This window comes from Panthera onca, chromosome F1 (genome assembly GCF_046562875.1).
Source record: "Panthera onca isolate mPanOnc1 chromosome F1, mPanOnc1 haplotype 2, whole genome shotgun sequence".
Taxonomy (NCBI): Eukaryota; Metazoa; Chordata; class Mammalia; order Carnivora; family Felidae; genus Panthera; species Panthera onca.
The window spans coordinates 11,729,701-11,748,476 of record NC_138355.1 but is presented as its reverse complement, the minus strand read 5'-3'; the positions used below and the strand labels follow the sequence as shown (position 1 = coordinate 11,748,476).

Below are 18,776 nucleotides of genomic sequence, written 5' to 3'. Positions count from 1 at the left end.
AGAAGGTATGATATTTTTACTGAAATTCAAACATAATGGTATTTATAAGAAAAAAGATGTTCATGGGGAGTGGCTCAGTTGGTTAAGTGTCCGACTTCAACTCAGGTCATGGTGTCATGGTTCGTGGGTTCAAGCCCCATGTTGGGATCTGTGCTGACAGCTCAGAGTCTGGAGCCTGCTTTGGGTCTGTGTCTCCCTCTTTCTCTGCCCCTCCCCTGCTCACACTCTGTTTCTCTCTCAAAAATAAATAATAAACATAAAAAAATTTAAATTCATTCAAAAGACATAGGATATCAGAATGGATAAAAAAACAAGACCCATCTATTTGCTGTCTAAAAGAGACTCATTTTAGACCTGAGGACACTTTCAGACTGAAAGTGAGGGGATGGAGAACAATATATTATGCTCCTGGAAGTCAAAAGAAAGCTTGAATAGCCATACTTATATCAGACAAACTAGACTTTAAATTAAAGGTTGTAACAAGAGTTGAAGAAGGGCATTATATAATAATTACAGGGTCTATCCATCAGGAAGTGCTAACAATTATAAATGTCTATGCACCGAATTCGGAAGCACCCCAATATTTAAAACAAACACAAACACAAGCAATCTTATCCATAAGAAAGTGATAATTGCAGGGACTTTAATAATCCACTTACAACAATGGATAGATCATCTAGACAGAGAATCAGTAAAGAAACAATGGCCCTGAATGATACATTGGACTAGATGGACTTGACAGATATATTTAGAACTCTACATCCCAAAGCAGCAGAATATACTTTCTTCTCGAGTGCATATGGAACATTCTCCAAGATAGATCACATACTGGGCCACAAAACAGTCCTCAATAAATATAAAAGAACTGAGATCATACCATGCACACTTACAGATCACAATGCTATGAAAATTGAAATCAACCACAGGAAAAAGTCTGGAAAACCTCCAAAAGCATGGAGGTTAAAGAACATCCCACTAAAGAACTAATGGGTCAACCAGACAAGTAGAGAAGAAATTAAAAGACATATGGAAACAAATGAAAATGAAAATACAACAATCCAAACCCTCTGGGATGCAGCAAAGGCAGTCCTAAGAGGAAAATACATTGCAATCCAGGCCTATCTCAAGAAACAAGAAAAATCCCCAATACAAAATCTAACAGCACTCCTAAAGGAACTAGAAGCAGAAGAGCAAAGAAACCCCAAACCCAGCAGAAGAAGAGAAATAAAGATCAGAGTAGAAATAAACAATATAGAATCCAAAAACAAACAAACAAACACAGATCAATAAAGCAAAGAGTTGGTTTTTTGAAAAACTAAACAAAATTGATAAACCTCTAGACAGGCTTCTCAAAAAGAAAAGGGAAAGGACACAAACAGATAAAATCACAAATGAAAATGGATTTATTACAACCAATCCCTCATAAATACAAGCAATTATCAAGGAATACTATGAAAAATTATATGCCAAAAAACTGGACAACCTGGAAGAAATGGACAAATTCCTAAACAACCACACACTACCAAAAGTCAAACAGGAAGAAATAGAAAATTTGAACAGACCCATAACTAATGAAGAAATTGAATCAGTCATCAAAAATCTCCCAACAAATAAGAGTCCTGGACCAGATGGCTTCCTTGGGAATTTCTACTAGACATTTAAAGAAGAGTTAATACCTATTCTTCTCAAGCTGTTTCAAAAAATAGAAATGGAAGGAAAACTTCCAGAATCATTCTATGAATTTAGCATTACTTTGATTCCCAAAGCAGACAGAAACCCAACCAAAAAAAAAAAAAAAAAAAAAGAAAAAAAAAAGGCCAATATCCCTGATGAATATGGATGCAAAAATTCTCAACAAGACACTAGTGAATCGAATTCAACAGCATATAAAAAGAATTATTCACCATGATCCAGTGGGATTCACTCCTGGGCTGCAGGGCTGGTTCAATATTTGCAAATAAATCAATGTGATACACCACATTAATAAAAGATAAGAACCATATGATCCTGTCAATAGATGCAGAAAAAGTATTTGACAAAATACAGCATCCTTTCTTGATGAAAACCCTCAAGAAAGTCAGGATAGAAGGAACATACTTAAACATCATAGAAGCCATTTATAAAAAGCTCGTAGCTAATACCATCCTCAATGGGGAAAACTGAAAGTTTTCTCCCTGCAATCAGGGACACGACAGGGATGTCCACTGTCTCACCACTGTTGTTTAACATAGTGCTGGAAGTCCTAGAATCAGTAATCAGACAACAAAAGGAAATCAAAAGCATCAAAATTGGCAAAGATGAAGTCAAACTTTCACTTTTTGCAGACGACATGATATTATACATGGAAAACCCGAAAGACTCCACCAAAAGTCTGCTAGAACTGATACTTGAATTCAGCAAAGTCGCAGGGTACAATTAATGTACACAAACTGGCTGCATTTTTATACACCAATAATGAAGCAACAGAAAGAGAAATAAAGAAACAGATCTCCTTCACAATTGCACCAAGAACCATAAAATACCTAGGAATAAACCTAACCAAAGATGTAAAAGATCTATATACTGAAAACTATAGAAAGCTCATGAAGGAAATTGAAGAAGATAGAAATGGAAAAACATACCATGCTCATGGATTGGAAGAATAATATTGTTAAAACGTCAATACTACCCAAAGCAATCTACACATTCAATGCAATCCCAATCAAAATTGCACCCACATTGTTCTCAAAGCTACAACAAAGAATCCTAAAATTTGTATGGAACCACAAAAGGCCCTGAATAGCCCAAGTAATATTGAAGAAGAAAACCAAAGCAGGAGGCATCACAATCCTAGACTTTAGCCTCTACTACAAAGCTGTAATCATCAAAACAGTATGCGATTGTCACAAAAACAGACACATAGACCAATGGAATAGAATAGAGAACCCAGAATGGGACCCACAAATGTATGGCCGACTAATCTTTGACAAAGCAAGAAAGTACCCAATGGAAAAAAGACAGTCTCTTTAACAAATGGTGCTGGGAGAACTGGACAGCAATATGCAGAAGAATGAAACTAGACCACTTTCTTACACCATCCACAAAAAATAAACTCAAAATGGAGGAAGGACTTGAATGCGAGACAGGAAACCATCAAAACCCTAGAGGAGAAAGCAGGAAAAAAACCTCTCTGACCTCAGCTGCAGCAATTTCTTACTCGACACATCTCTAAAGGCAAGGGAATTAAAAGCAAAAATGAACTATTGTGTCCTCATCAAAATAAAAAGTTTCTGCACTGCAAAGGAAACAATGAACAAAACTAAAAGGCAACCGACAGAATGGGAAAAGATATTTGCAAATGACATAATGGATAAAGGGCTAGTATCTAAAATCTATAAAGATCTCACCAAACTCCACACCCGAAAAACAAATAATCCAGTGAAGAAATGGGCAGAAGTCACGAATAGACACTTTTCCAAAGCACACATCCAGATGGCCAACAGACACATGAAAAGTTGCTCAACATCACTCATCACCAGGGAAATACAAATCAAAACCACACTGAGATAGCACCTCACACTGGTCAGAGTAGCTAAAATGAACAAATCAGGAGACTATAGATGCTGGAGAGGATGTGGAGAAACGGGAACCCTCTTGCACTGTTGGTGGGAATGCAAACTGGTGCAGCCACTCTGGAAAACAGTGTGGAGGTTCTTTAAAAAATTAAAAATAGACCTACCCTATGATCCAGCAATAGCACTGCTAGGGATTTACCCAAGGGATATGGGAATGCTGATGCATAGGGGCACATGTACTCTGATGTTAATAGCAGTCCTTTCAACAGTAGCCAAATTATGGAAAGAGCCTAAATGTCCAGCAACTGATGAATGCATAAGGAAGATGTGGTTTATATATATAATGGAATACTACTTGGCAATGAGAAAGAATAAAATCTGGCCATTTTCAGCAACGTGGATGGGACTGGAGGGCATTATGCTAAGTGAAATAAGTCAGGCAGAGAAAGACAGATACCATATGTTTTCACTCATATGTGGATCCTGAGAAACTTAACAGAAGACCATGGGGCGGGGGGGAAGGGGGAAAAAGTTACAGAGAGGGAGGGAGGAAAACCATAAGAGACTCTTGGATACTGAGAACAAACTGAGGGTTGATGGGGGTTGGGGGAGAAGGGAAAGTGGGTGATGGGCAGGGAGGAGGGCACTTGTTGGGATGAGCACTGGGTATTTTATGGAAACCAATTTGACAATGAATTATATTTTTAAAAATTAAAAAAAGGAAAAAAATATATGTTTAGAAATTTTCTTTATTTTTATTAAATAAGAGGGAAAATAAAGCCTTTTAAATAACACATCAAATGAGCTTTAACATCTAGAGACACAGATAACACCATTTTTTTAAAAGGAACTGCATGAAGAAGGAATCATTATTGGCACATTTGATTATTTCCATAATCTTCTGTCAACTGAAAGAATCTCTTATTGTAAACTGAAGGCTTCTTGGCATCTCCTTTACTACATTTCAGAATCATCAGCTGTTTTTCCACTAGGAGAGAGAAAGCTGTAACATCTTCCCTAACTACAATATGATGACTTTTTAATTCCATTTTTCTGAGGACTCCGTGTCCTTGCTGCCAGGGGAAGCCCACCTGGGCAACAGATTTACAGGATGGGTGCCAGAGGGAGTGCGGAGGTCACAGCAGCTCTGTCACTGACAAATAATGTTCCTTAAGTTATTTCAGGATTATCAGCAACTCTTATGATACCATCAAGACAATCAGAGCCCTCTGGTACAGTCCTGATTTCCAGGACATTTTTTGCCATTTTCCATAACATATGATATTTGAATCTCATGAAATTCAAGATAAACTATATATATGGTAAGTGCTGAATAGATCTGCTGGATGAAGAGTGTAAATTTCACTTTTTTGTAAGGTTAGTTCTGGAGGTGCTTTTATAATTCCCACCATTGCGCTAAGCTATGCCACCCTCAGTTTTCGATAATGAAGTTTCGATACCACTGAGGAAATTATCTTACACAGAAAATCTGAGATCTCTGCAAACACTGGTGTTGTGTCTTCAATTTCTGCTCTCTAAAGCTTCTTTTATGAAGGCCCAGGCAAAGGAGAAAGCCAACTACGGCCCAATGCTAACATTACTACAGACACGTAAGAACCCAGGAGATGATTTGAGAGCATATCTTTGTATAAGCAACCATGGGAATTTTATTTTTCCATTAGTATTACTAGTAGTAGTAATTTTCAAAATTTCTAATTCTCAAAATTAGTAAAAGACAACCTTCAAAAACAAAAATGACATGATGCATTCATTTTCTAATTAGCCATAGTTCATGCTCACTCTTGAAGAAACTCTTACTGACAGGGCAGATTTTTTTTATTTTTTATTTTTTTTATTTTTTTAATGTGAAATTTATTGTCAAATTGGTTTCCATACAACACCCAGTGCTCATCCCAACAGGTGCCCTCCCCAATACACTGATCTTAACAAAATATCTAACATGTTCTCAGCAGCTGGTCAAAGAGATTGCAGTGTATGTGCAATACCCCTGAGAATGTCTCTTGTTGAGAGAAAGACAAAAATCTTCCTAAATATCTAAATTAAATAATTTCAGCTTTCCCATAGAATTACCTTACCCAAATTTCAAGTCTGAACTACAGGCTCCATGGGTTTGTCCTCCTGCACCAGCCTCTACTTGCTTCTCTATTCCGGTCATCTAATCTTTGCTCTTTTCAAAATCAGACCCCCTCTGGGAAACATATTTCTACCCTCATTAGGTAAACTAATAAATAAAAGCAGGAGCAGGGTGATTTTTTTAGATGCCTGTTCACTAAGAAGTTATGCATCCTTTAATATAGTTGCCCTTCAATGCAGTTTTCTTTAATTCTCTAGGAAACAAAGTGGAGGCGTGGACAGGCAGAACCAGGTAAATAGTAGTTGTTCCACATGTATTTGTTAAATAGGGTCTTTTACAAAGGAGTTATTTGGAAGTCAAATCTAAAGTGATTTCTACTGGTCTTTTTTTTGTAAAAAGGAAGAAGGAAAAAGTCTGGGTTAGCAAGTGGGGAACATTCTGGATACTGTTAAAGATACTGCAAATACAGTTGGGACTGAAAGGGCCCAAACCTCACTGAACTAGTCTAGATACAGGACAGTATGTGGACAGGTAGAGATGATCCTTCCATTCTTTATCAGCAGAGGGTGCCAGCATTGAATAGGATGCAGATGAGAAGGGGCATCTTAGATGAAAGAGGGTTTCAATTCTTATTTACAGTTTATTGAAGATTTTAAAAATGAGAGTAGTTACGCATCATCAAAACTATGGCTCAGGTCAAGTGTTTTTGTACTAACCCTTAATCATTTAGGGCACCAGAGTGCTCCAGAGGGTACTATATATGGACATAGGCCCAAGTGCAAGTATGAATATTCCTTAACAGAACCCTTGAGTTTTTTTCTGCAGTGCCAACATATTGAAAACAACTTTAAAAAATCATTTCCTGGGTTATTTTTAAATGTTTTCCATTATTGAGAATTTAATTTAAATTTCAAGTTTAAATATATCTCTCTGCAGTAATTTTCGACTAGAGAAGACAGTTTTGAGGACTTAGGCTCAAACAAACAAGAAATTTAATAGAAGGATATGCCACTAAGTGGAAGAAAGTTCGAGAAGGCTTAACGTACCACTTTGGCTAAAATGGCCACATAGTAAATGCATAGAATGTGGCCTGAATATGCCTTAGGTGTAAAAGTTTCTGGATCACACATCTACTGAACATAGAGTGAATGATGGCATTAGTTTTTTCCATTTAATTTCATAAAGCTCTCCAAGGTGGAATACTCTGTTGAACAAAAACCGATGTCTATGACAAAAGTGTTCAGAGATATATCACAGAGGTCTGTGAGAAAATCATGAAGGTACCAATATGTAAACATTAAAAGAACATAAGTATATAATATAATTCATGAAGACTAGAAATATAATTGCCACATAAATATTTGAAAAATATCCCACTTGCAACCAAAGTCATACAAATGTAACATATACCTCCATAATGAAACTGTTTATCTTTTCAAGTTTATTTGTGTGAACAAATCCTTCCACAGTCCCTGAATGAAAACTCAAGCAGTATCTACACTCTTGCTTGTCACTCAGGTAATTTAGAGTCCCAACTTATAAACAAGAATGTCTATCCTGAGTAACTGTCAAACATTCATGTCTGGTTTAAAGCCTTGAGGTCTGCCCCTCTCCCCCAGGTTCTGTGAGTAAGAGAAGCATGATTGTCTTCTTTGTCTTCCTTGTTCTTCTGTGTCCCTGCCAAGTATTGCTGACCAGGGCTTCTAAGCCTTCTGGAGTTGGAGGATAAGGAGGAAGGGGAACAAAGGAGGGTGCTGCCATTCTTACTCGACTGATGCCAGTATGGTGATCTAGTGTTGTCATTCTCTGGACTGGGCAGAGGTTTTAAGCTGATTGTGTTTCTCATGTTACTTAGTAGGATGCTTTGGAGAAAACCCATCCCACCATTGCCGGGGATCTCTCACCTGTAGCCATTGTTGGGGCTGATCACTGCCACAGCCCTTAGACTGTACCTCTGGCCTCTCTCTCCAGTGTGTTTGCCTGTCCAGGCTGTTCCCTAGGACAGGACCATCTCTCACATACAGCTTAGATTACACATGCACTCTTTGCCACAGAACATAGCCACCTGCCTTTCAATTCCTCCATCCGTAACAAGATAGCCTGTCCCTTGCCCTTTGTAATTCCAAGGCCTGGAATTCGTGATCCATTGTGTCCCAGAAGTAGATGACTCCTGTCAAGTATTCTCAGAAACCCCTTGAAATCTTTGTCACTGGACTTGAGGTGAGGTGCATTCCCCATTCATTCCTCCCACTTGGGGCTGATGGGACCAATGACTTCTGATGACCTAACGGCTACAAAACTAGTCTTTAAGCCAACATCTTATCCTTGAATACACTCAATGTGAGCTGACAGTAGCTAGTGTGACAATTTGTATGTCAGTGTAGCGGAGCACTTTCACACCTGGTCTTGATCCACTTAACACTTTGGCTGGATTTCCGTTTTGTAACACCCAGTTACAAAAATCACTTTCCACTCATCAGAAGAGCAGAGATGTTACAGAGTGGCAATAACCCATTCTGGCCACAGAGCAGTGGAACAACACTGTGGGTGGGCATGTGAACAGCAAAGATGTCTTTGGGGAAAAGATTTTGACAATGAGTAACAAAGCCTTGAAACATTCACGGCCATTGTTCCGGTGCTTGCTCTTCTGAGAATATAACCCAGGGAAACAGCAGGAAAAACAGCAGAGGTGTAAGCCTTCATGGCATGGAATATAGGAACACAGTGGGGCAATGAATTCATGCATTCAATGAAATGTTATATTGTCATTAAAAATGATAAACCCAAAGGGGTGCCTAGGGGGCTTGGTCGGTTGAATGTCTGACTTTGGCTTAGGTCACGGTTTCATGGTTTGTGAGTTCGAGCCCTCCACCAGGTTCTCTGCTATCAGGGTAGAACCTGCTTCAGATCCTCTGTCCCCCCTCTCTCTCTGCCCTCCCCAGTTCATGTGAGCTTTCTCTCTCAAAAAATAAACATGAAAAAAAAATGATACACTCAAACTGGTTAACTTCAAAGTTGAAATAATTTGATTTTTAAAGTCCTTATCTCTCAAATAGACCTATCCTATGACCCAGCAGTAGCACTGCTAGGAATTTACCCAAGGGATACAGGAGTACTGATGCATAGGGGCACTTGTACCCCAATGTTTATAGCAGCACTCTCAACTATAGCTAAATTATGGAAAGAGCCTAAATGTCCCATCAACTGACGAATGGATAAAGAAATTGTGGTTTATATATACAATGGAATACTACATGGCAATGAGAAAGAATGAAATATGGCCTTTGTAGCAACGTGGATGGAACTGGAGAGTGTGATGCTAAGTGAAATAAGTCATACAGAGAAGGACAGATTCCATATGTTTTAACTCCTATGTGAATCCTGAGAAGCTTAACAGAAGACCATGGGGGAGGGGAAGGGGAAAAATATGGTTAGAGAGGGAGGGAGCCAAAACATAAGAGACTCCTAAAAGCTGAGAACAAACTGAGGATTTATGGGGGGGGTGGAAGGGAGGGGTGGGTGGGTGCTGGGTATTGAGGAGGGGACCTATTGGGATGAGCACTGGGTGTTGTATGGAAACCAATTTGACAATAAATTTCATATTAAAAAAAAATAAAGTCCTTATCTCTCATTGTAAAAGTTCAGACAATAAAGAAAAAATATAAATATTAAAGAAAAAAATCAGTATAATCTCACTTCTGTCATTGTTTGGCACATATTCCGGATTTTTCCCTTCTATATACATCCACTAACATACACATGAATATCTGTATTTATATCAAAAATCTGCATATATTTACATAATCTGCATATATTTACTTAAAACATTTTCAAACTTTACTACATATGTTGTCTTATTAACTTGTTTCTTTAATATTATATTATGGCTAACTTCATATCAATAACTATTGTTTGGTAATATTCATAAAAATTATTTCATGACAATCCATTTATTATTTATTTAATGAGCCATTATTGTTGAACACTTGGATTATACCCTTTGTCTTGCATTATTTATTAATACTTCTGCAAACATGTATGCATATATGTATACAAGTATGTATGGCTGTATATTTTTTAGGTGTCTGCTAATTTCCTAAAGTACTATTGCTGCATGAGGATGTGTGCACCTTTCAGTGCACCTTTCAAGTCCTTTGGTCTGTGGAACTAAATTCCATAGAGTTTAGGCATGAGTAAGTCTTCTTATACCCTCTCCAACTCTGGAGAGTCCATTTTCAGCCAAGCAGCCAGAGTTATTCTGTTAAGACTTAAATCAGATTTCTGGGGCACCTGGGTGGCTCAGTCAGTTAGGCGTCCAACTTCAGCTTAGGTCATGATCTCAAGCACGGTTCATGAGTTCAAGCCCCATGTCGGGCTCTGTGCTGACAGCTCAGAGCCTGGAGCCTGCTTCAGATTCTGTCTCCCTCTCTCTCTGCCTCTCTCTCTCTCTCAAAAATAAATATTAAAAAAAAAAAAAAGACTTAAATCCGATTTCACTTTATTTTAACTTCCCACTTTTCAACTACTTCCTATCTTATCTCATTTCAGGTAAAAACCAGAGTCCTTGCTCGTCCATTACTTTATCCTGGGACCTTGTTTCCCTCTTCTCTGGCAGTACCTATGTCCCCCCTGGGCCCAACCTCCTTATCTCCCTCCTCAGGGCTGAACTGCCATTTTCCCAGTGACACCTCTCCCCCTGCCCGCCCCCCCACCCCCAGCCCAACATCCTCTTCCACACAACTTTCCACCTCCTCACACACAACTTCTTTTTAAAATTTTTTTTAAATGTTTATATGTTTTCGAGGGAAAGAGTGAGACAGAGCGTGAGTGGGGGAGGGCCAGAGGGAGGGAGACACAGAATCTGAAGCAGGCTCCAGGCTCTGAGCTGTCAGCACAGAGCCTGACATGGGGCTCGGACCATGAACCCTGAGAACATGACCTGAGCCGAAGTTCGACGCCTAACTGACTGAGCCACCCAGGCGCCCCCTCATACACAGCTTCTGTATCCATTTACATGAGTAGCTGAGGAGCTTACTCTCACCCCCTCCCACCTGCCCTGGAATGCCAGCTCTACAAGCACAGGGAGTTTTGTTAGTCCATGTGTCCCCTTGCCTAGAACATACTTGGCACATAGTAGGTGCTCAGGACATACTTGTTGAGTAAAAACACCACTAAATATTTCCTGACCATTTGGGTGTCTTTTTTCTTTTGTGAATTAGCTATTCATGACTTTGCTAATTTTTCTCTCGGGGGATTTGATTTTTTCTTATTAGACTTAAGTCCTCTTTATACGTGAGCGATAGAAACTAATTTTTAGGTACATATGCAGGACATATATTTCCCCATGTTTTTGGAGGAGAAGTTTAATAAATGATACAGATAATATTGAGCATACTTCAGCAAACATTGATTTACTTTTAAATTATATATATGTATGTGTGTGTGTGTGTGTATATATGTATACACACACACATATAGCATTCATAGGACATGTTCCACAACCTGCTTTTTTTACTCGACTTTACTGAGGTTCACACAGTTTTCCATAGTTGGTATCTCTTAACCGCTCTCTTCTATCCTATGAATGCAGCACATATTGTTTCAGCCATACACCTATTATTAAATACTTGGATTGTTTTCCTTTTTTCTTTCTTCTCAGTTTTATTGGGACACAATTGACACGCGGCACTGTATGCGTTTAAGGTGCACAGTGTAATTACTTGACGTACAGAATTGTGAAATTATTACCACAATAAGTTCAGTTAACATTCAAAAGTAAGTTTTTTTCCTTGTGATGAGAACATTTAGGATCCACTCTCTTAGCAACTTTCAAACTATGCAAACAGCAGTGTTTGCTATAGTCATCATGGCACACATCATATCCCCAGAACTCATTTATCTTGTATCTGGCAGTTTGTACATTTTGACTCCCTTTCCTGCAATCCCCCCACCTCCCACCCCTTGCCTCTGATCTTTTTCTATTTTCCTAGGAATCTGTTTTTTTTCTTTCACACTCCATATAGTAGTGAGAAAATGCTTTCATTTTTTCAGAGCTATTACAAATAATGACTCCATATAGGCTTCCATTAGCATATTTTCTTGGAATTGGTAGCAGGGATTTGTGGGACAGGCACAGCATGAATTTTATAAGACACTGCCAAACTTCTGACCAGTATGCCTTCCCAAATATGCCAGTATCCTCACCTTCAGGCCAGACTTGATTTTGTGCCAATCTGGCTTGAAAGAGACACTTTGATTATGTTTATCTGTTTTCTTATATTTTCACTGCTTGCACATGAGAGGTTTTAATGGGAAAGATGTCTATGGATTGCCCCCCTCACTAATGTGGCTCTATTTAATACTTTGTACCCTGGTTATTTTTCATTCTATCTATATTGCAAACCCTGGTTCCTTTTTCTAATTGTATTTGCGTGATATAGCTTTGCTTCACCACTATAACTGACAGAGTCAGCATGTTTTACTTAACTTCCTTTCAGACAGATATTATTGGTTTTTATTTATGAGCTAACTTAAAGATGCCTGTTATTTTAATAGATGGACTTAAATATTTACATTCATTCTTGTATCAGCTATGTTTGTTATTCCTTTTCTTACATCTTCATGCCTCTGTCTCTCTCTCCTCCATGATTGTAACTTCTTTGTTGTCTACTTTTTGTGACATGGAATGAGTTTTCTTTAATTTATCCTTTAATAATTTAGAATAAAACTTGTTACTATTCCATTAGTGGCCATTCTCATATGTTTAAATAAATGTCTAATATATTTTTCTTGAATTTTAGCTGCAGAAATTAAATACAGCCTAGTGCTGCCCCCCATAAACGATGAAGAAAATAATACATCTTGACTCTCTGCTATTTTTATAATTTTAGTGACTAGATTTGACTGTATGCTCTATTACAGTTTTATAAAAATTAATTATAGTATTCACATTCCATTTGGAATTCCTTTTATCATAATTATTTAGATCCTGGAGGGCATGGAGAGAAAGCTGTTATCTTGGAAAATTAAGGTGAGTAAACTTTGCTTTGCACATTTCTTTTTAAAACTAAATTTGCGAAAACTATTCTATCACAACTCAGATCTTCCAAAAAAGGAGGGCCATGGCCCATTGTGGCTACCCTATTTCTAGGTTCCCCTGGCGTTTGCTCACTCATTTTGGAGGCCCCTGCACTGGTGAAGCTGACCTAGGGAACCCTGGGTTTGCTGTGGCGGCTGTCGGCCCAAAGCAACAACAATCCTGCAAGGATCCTACGTTCCTCCCCTCTCCCCACTTTCCCCCCTTTATTCTTAAGCTTGCTCCCTAAACGTCCGAGAGCCTGAGCTGCTTTATGAAATCCACGTCAGAGACAAAACATCAGACAAGGCATAGGACTGTCTCTTTGAGTGCTGCGTTTAAGCTAAGAAATCTTAATCCAAGACAGGGCAAGCCTTTCCCTACCCTCCCAATACTTACTTTTATCTCCAGCCCACATGGGTTGATGACTCATTAATGGGGTAGGTCTGAATTTCATCCAATTCCTTAAAGCTGCCCTAGTTTCTTGAGAAAAGAAATTGTAAGTCTGATATCACTTCCTTTCATTTGGCTAATCTTCCTTTCATTTGGCTAATTTCTGTTGATTCCAGAAAGAATACATCTTCCAAGTGAGTTGTATGTGGTGCCATTCTCTAATTTCCACACTGTCCTAGTAGTTCTTTCCATTCTAGTTTTGTTTTCTTTTCTTTTTATTCCATGCAGGGGCAGCGGGAGCAGTTTTGGAAGATGTCCTGGAAGTATAGTGTGTAAGTTCATTTTTGCTTCTTACATCCACCCAAGATGCAAACATGTTTCGTAATTGTATCTATGCTGAATGAACATACCCTTAAAACCTCGATGAGTTTTGGATTTTTATTTAAAAAAAAATTTTTTTTTTTAACGTTTATTTATTTTTGAGACAGAGAGAGACAGAGCATGAACGGGGGAGGGTCAGAGAGAGGGAGACACAGAATCTGAAACAGGCTCCAGGCTCTGAGCTGTCGGCACAGAGCCCGATGCGGGGCTCGAACTCACGGACCGTGAGATCATGACCTGAGCCGAAGTCCGCCGCTTAACCGACTGAGCCGAAGTCCGCCGCTTAACCGACTGAGCTTAACCGACAGGCGCCCCGAGTTTTGGATTTTTAAAAAAACAAGAAAAGCTTAAAAACATTACCCTTAATTTCACTCTAAAGGGAAGAGGTAATTATCTTCTTTAAGAACAGAATTTCCAAAATAATTCTTTGAAGGAATTTTAAATTTAATGATAACACAGTCCTATAAAATCTAATACTCATTTAATGATTCAACCACTGGGAATGAATTTGTAGGAATGAAAGGTAATGAATAGCAAAAATTTAGGGAATTTTATTTTCTTAAAATTTATAACTCAACAGCAACTCATACATTAATTAACTGAAAGAAATTAAATCTTAGCAGAAAATTAACTAGAGGACATATTATGAAAATAATTTTAAAATTATTTAATTTTTTGATATATGTTAATGAAGACCATGTTACTATAAAGTAGAAGTAGGACTTCACTGCTGTATGAGATGAAATACCTTAACTAAAGAAGATTAATCAAGCTAAGAGAGATCTACTATGGTAATTGAACACCTGGATGGTGAAAGTCTTCAAATAACTGCCTTGAAGGTCTAATCGTAAAAAGAAAGAATTCCTTTAGGGCATCTCTGGAATAGTAGCCAAACACCACAAAATGAAAAGAATCAGAGCTGTGGACTTCTATCTCCTCCTAAAGGAAGAGGAAGTGCTCTCTGATGATTCTACCACACAGACTGCTGCATCTTAAGGTGTTTACATGTATTATCTCATCCACAGCCTTACATCAACAATCTCAGAAAAGGTATTATCATCTTTATTCAACCGACAGCAACAGTGAAATCCAGAGAGATTAAGTCTATTTCCAGAGCCATACAAATAAGTAGGTGAAATCCAGAGAGATTAAGTCTATTTCCAGAGCCATCCAAATAATAAGTAGGCGAGTCAGAGGATTCTTGGGTTTGTAATCACATAGCAGATACTTATCACACGCAATATAGGAAGGCAGCAGCAATGGGAGCCCCACACTGGCTCTCAGAGAGTGCTAAGAAGAGAAGTCTTTGGCATTTGTTTTCTACATGCTTCCATTTTTCTTAATTTCTAAGAATGTTGCTCTGAAATATAAGAACTATTACTGTCACTGTGAATCTTATTTTAATCCAGTTCTCTGGGCATTCATCCATAAATTATATTACAGATTGTATTCTCTAGCCACTTACATTGCTAAAGAAATGAAACAGAGCTGTTTAATTTGTCTTTCTTTGTAAATATACCAATGGTTCCTAAAAGGTTTGATTGCTTTGCTAAGGCTCATGAGTTTCGGCAATTTGTAATTCCGTATGTTGCCAAGATATTTTATCTCCTCAGATTTTCTTTCTCTCTCTTAAAAATTACAGCTGATCATCATTTGCTGATTCTGTACCTGAAAATTTTCCTACTTTTGCTAAAATTTATTTGTTGCTCCTCAGTCAGTACTTGTGATGTGTTCACGGTCATTCACAGCCATTCAGAGCAGCAAAACTTGAGTTTCCTGATGTACACATTCTCGGTGGAGGTGGAAGAAGGCAATGCTCTGCCTTCCTTTTCCAGCTCATTCTGCACACAAGTGCCCTTTTGGTGGTATTTTTAGTGCCACCTGTTTTGCATTTTTGTGCTTTTTCTTGGTGATTTTGCTACCTAAAATGACCCCCAAGAACAGTGGTGCCGTGATGTCTAGTGTTCCTAAATGCGAGAAGACTGCTATGTCCTTTTTGAAGAAGATATATATGTTGGATAAACTTCATTCATGCATGAGTTAGGATGCTGTTGGTTTTAAGGTCAATGGCAATTATGTGTATACATATATATGTGTGTGTGTGTGTGTGTGTGTGTGTGTGTGTGTGTGTGTATATATTTAACATATATATGTTAATTATATAATTGTATGATTATATATAACATTATATATATAATGTACATATTATACATATTATTATATATATTATATATAATATATTATATTATATATTATATAATTATATATTATAATGATATAATTATTGTACCTGAGGCTTGCAGGAAGTGAACCCTGTATTTCCACAAGGAACAACAGCTCAGTATCTACTAATACAGTATTTGTGGCAACTTTATAGGACATGACTACCTCAAATAATAAGAATCAACTGCATGTGTTTGTACCTTATTCCCTCTGTTGGAGAGCAGTGAGTTAAACAGAGCTTTTCTATGATAACAAAGATACCTTCAAAACTTTCAGAAGCTCTTTCAGAAGTTACTCGTAGTAGTACCTGACTTCTCATTCTTTTTTCTGTGGCATTATTATCTCTGGTGCTTATAGCATTTAATAGTTTTTTAAACCAATAATGTATTTTTTAATGTAGCATAAGAAACACCATAGTTTAACTTTTATCATGATATTTCAGAACCACTGTTGTGATAAAAATATTAAATTTCAAGTAACTTTCCCATAATACTAGGTCAGGAGCGCTTAATTTCTCTTTCTCTTATTTAAATTTATCAAATGAAGCAATAGGTTCTGAAAATCGGTGCCTTTTCCAAGAGTACATCAATAAAACATCCAGTAGGAATAGGAAACCTAACAGATAATGTCAAAGAGCTGTGTAACTTTCTAATGAATGAGTGATCTACATTCACTGAACTGGGATCAAAATAGTCATGGGAGTACCTGGGTGGCTCAGTCAGTTAAGTGTCCAACTGAACTGACTTCGGTTCAGTCATGATCTCACCATTCATGAGCCCTACATCACTATCTGCACTGATAACATGAAGCCCACTTGGGATTCTCCCTCTGTCCTCTCTCTCTGCCCCTCTCCCGCTCACAATCTCTCAAAATAAATAAACCTTAAAAAAAAAGTCATAAATAGTATTTTTGGATATCTGAACTTGGATCCTCCCCACTCCTTTTCCTTGGTTTCTTAGATAAAAGGAAAAAGACACAGGCAGTATGTTATAAAATAATATTATAATCTATAAAAGGATGAGATTGACATCAGAAATTACTGATAACTCGGGACATGAGACTCATGCTATGCCTATTGTCTAATCCCCGATCATCAATTTAGGAAGACACAATCACAGACATCCTAGGAGAGGCCATGGGGTGTAGTAAGTGGAAGGAGCAATGGTCCATGAGTTTTCAGATCTGGAGTCTGCCCACCCTCATTAACTGTGATTTTGGAAAAGTCACTTAACCTTCATGAGACTCCGGTTGCTCACCTGTGTAATGAGGATAAAAATACTTGGTGCATCTATTCCACAAGATTGAGGTTAGGATTATAGGACATGATATACTGAAGAGGGCTGTGTTAACTCCAAAGGGAAAGTAATGTATGGAATTATTAGCTACACTGTTTTTCGGGTTCACTGGACAAGTTTCTTCTTATAGGAAATTACAGAGTACTTTTACAAGTGAACTATCCTTTTAAAAGCCTTGTTGGCTATGGATTTCTACATAAAGCTTTTTTTTTTTTTTCCAAATGGGACACTGCAGAGAGGGCCCTTGAGATTTTTTAGTATCTCACTTGTGAACTGTCTCTTCCTTGCAGAACTATCATGAATTAGCACCGCTAAGAATTTTAAATAATAAACTTAAGTACATATGTGTTGTTACATCTGAAGTACACTGTCCAACAATCTTGAAATATTTTCCAAACTTTATGTTAAAACATACTTCAATTTTAAACATATGACCAGTTTTGTTCATAACAGGCAACCATTAAATTATATTTTTAATTTCATTATTCACTCTATTTTCTCATTCTTTTCACCCTTATTATCGCTCATCATCTGAATACTGAAACTCTATATAAAACTAAGTAACTGATCAATGTTTTATGTTAATAGCTGCACCAGATTTTTGGGCCATCAGGAGAGAAAAATGATAGAAAACGATTTTTAAAAATTCATTTATTTATTTAATTCAACAAACATTTACTAGATGCCTGCTATGCGCCAGATGGTGGGAGTACAACTGTGAATAAAACAAAAAGACAAGGGTCCTATTCTCAATGAGCTTACATTCCAGAGAAATTCAAAGTGAAGAGGGCCCCGAGAGGGCAAAAAAGACAGAACTTCCAACTGCCCAAGTACATATAGGGTGATGGGGGTCAGAAGCCTGGAGCTGGGTTCACTGTAATACTGTCTTCTACCCGCAGGGGGCCACATCATACCAATTACTCTTTCAGCCTTGGCTGGTAAAAATGGAAAAGTGTCGGTTTTATAAAGATTTTAAGAATCTTAGGATGAGAGGGGTCTATGTGAAGTAATTACATGAGTCTCCAAAGTATCTTTAGTTCCTGGAGAAGAACTGAATATCTGCCTTTATGAGGGGGGAAAAAAAAAACAGAAGAAGAAGAAAAAGTACAAGAGATGTGATGGCTATTGGATGCATTCCTTCATTCAGCAAATATTCATTGAATGCCTACAGAGTACAAGTGTTCTTCTAAGCCCTGGGGATAAAGTGATGAGGTCAGTGGTCCATCACTGCTCTTAGCTTATAGGGAACTGGTCTAGAGTGATGGGCAACGTATAGTACTATGAATAATGTGAAAGCAATGTCCAATATTTATTGAATACTTTCCATGTGCCAGGAACTATTCAAACATCTCACATACTTATCTTGTCCAAGTGGTGTAGCCACACCAAGCAGGTGCTATTAGTTTTCCCATTTTTCAGATGAGGTAATGCAAGTAGGAGGAGATTAAGTAATTCTTAGTTGAGGCAAGAGTCAAAGTCAAACATTAGACATCAAGGAACACTGGTTAATCACCAAACCATGATAGATACTGGGGTGAAGCCCCCACTTGCACTAGCTCTGTGTCTTTCAAAATAAATAAATAAACTTTGTAGAAAATTAGTCAAGCTCATATGAGGTATATGGATAGTAAATGGGAGAGAACAGATAACATAATTTTTAATAATAACAATGCAATAGAAAAATAACACAACATAGTTGCTATGTTAATGTGGTTGAAATATATTATTTTTTGTTAGAAAATAGCACACCTGTTTTCTGT

At 37.7% G+C, this 18,776-nt stretch overlaps 1 protein-coding gene across 6 annotated transcripts in view; it reads right to left on the bottom strand.

The window, feature by feature from the left end:
* The window catches only part of RGS7 (regulator of G protein signaling 7), a 529,525-nt gene that overhangs the window by 85,635 nt on the left and 425,114 nt on the right, over nucleotides 1–18,776 (bottom strand). The gene's annotated exons all lie outside the window — the stretch shown is intronic.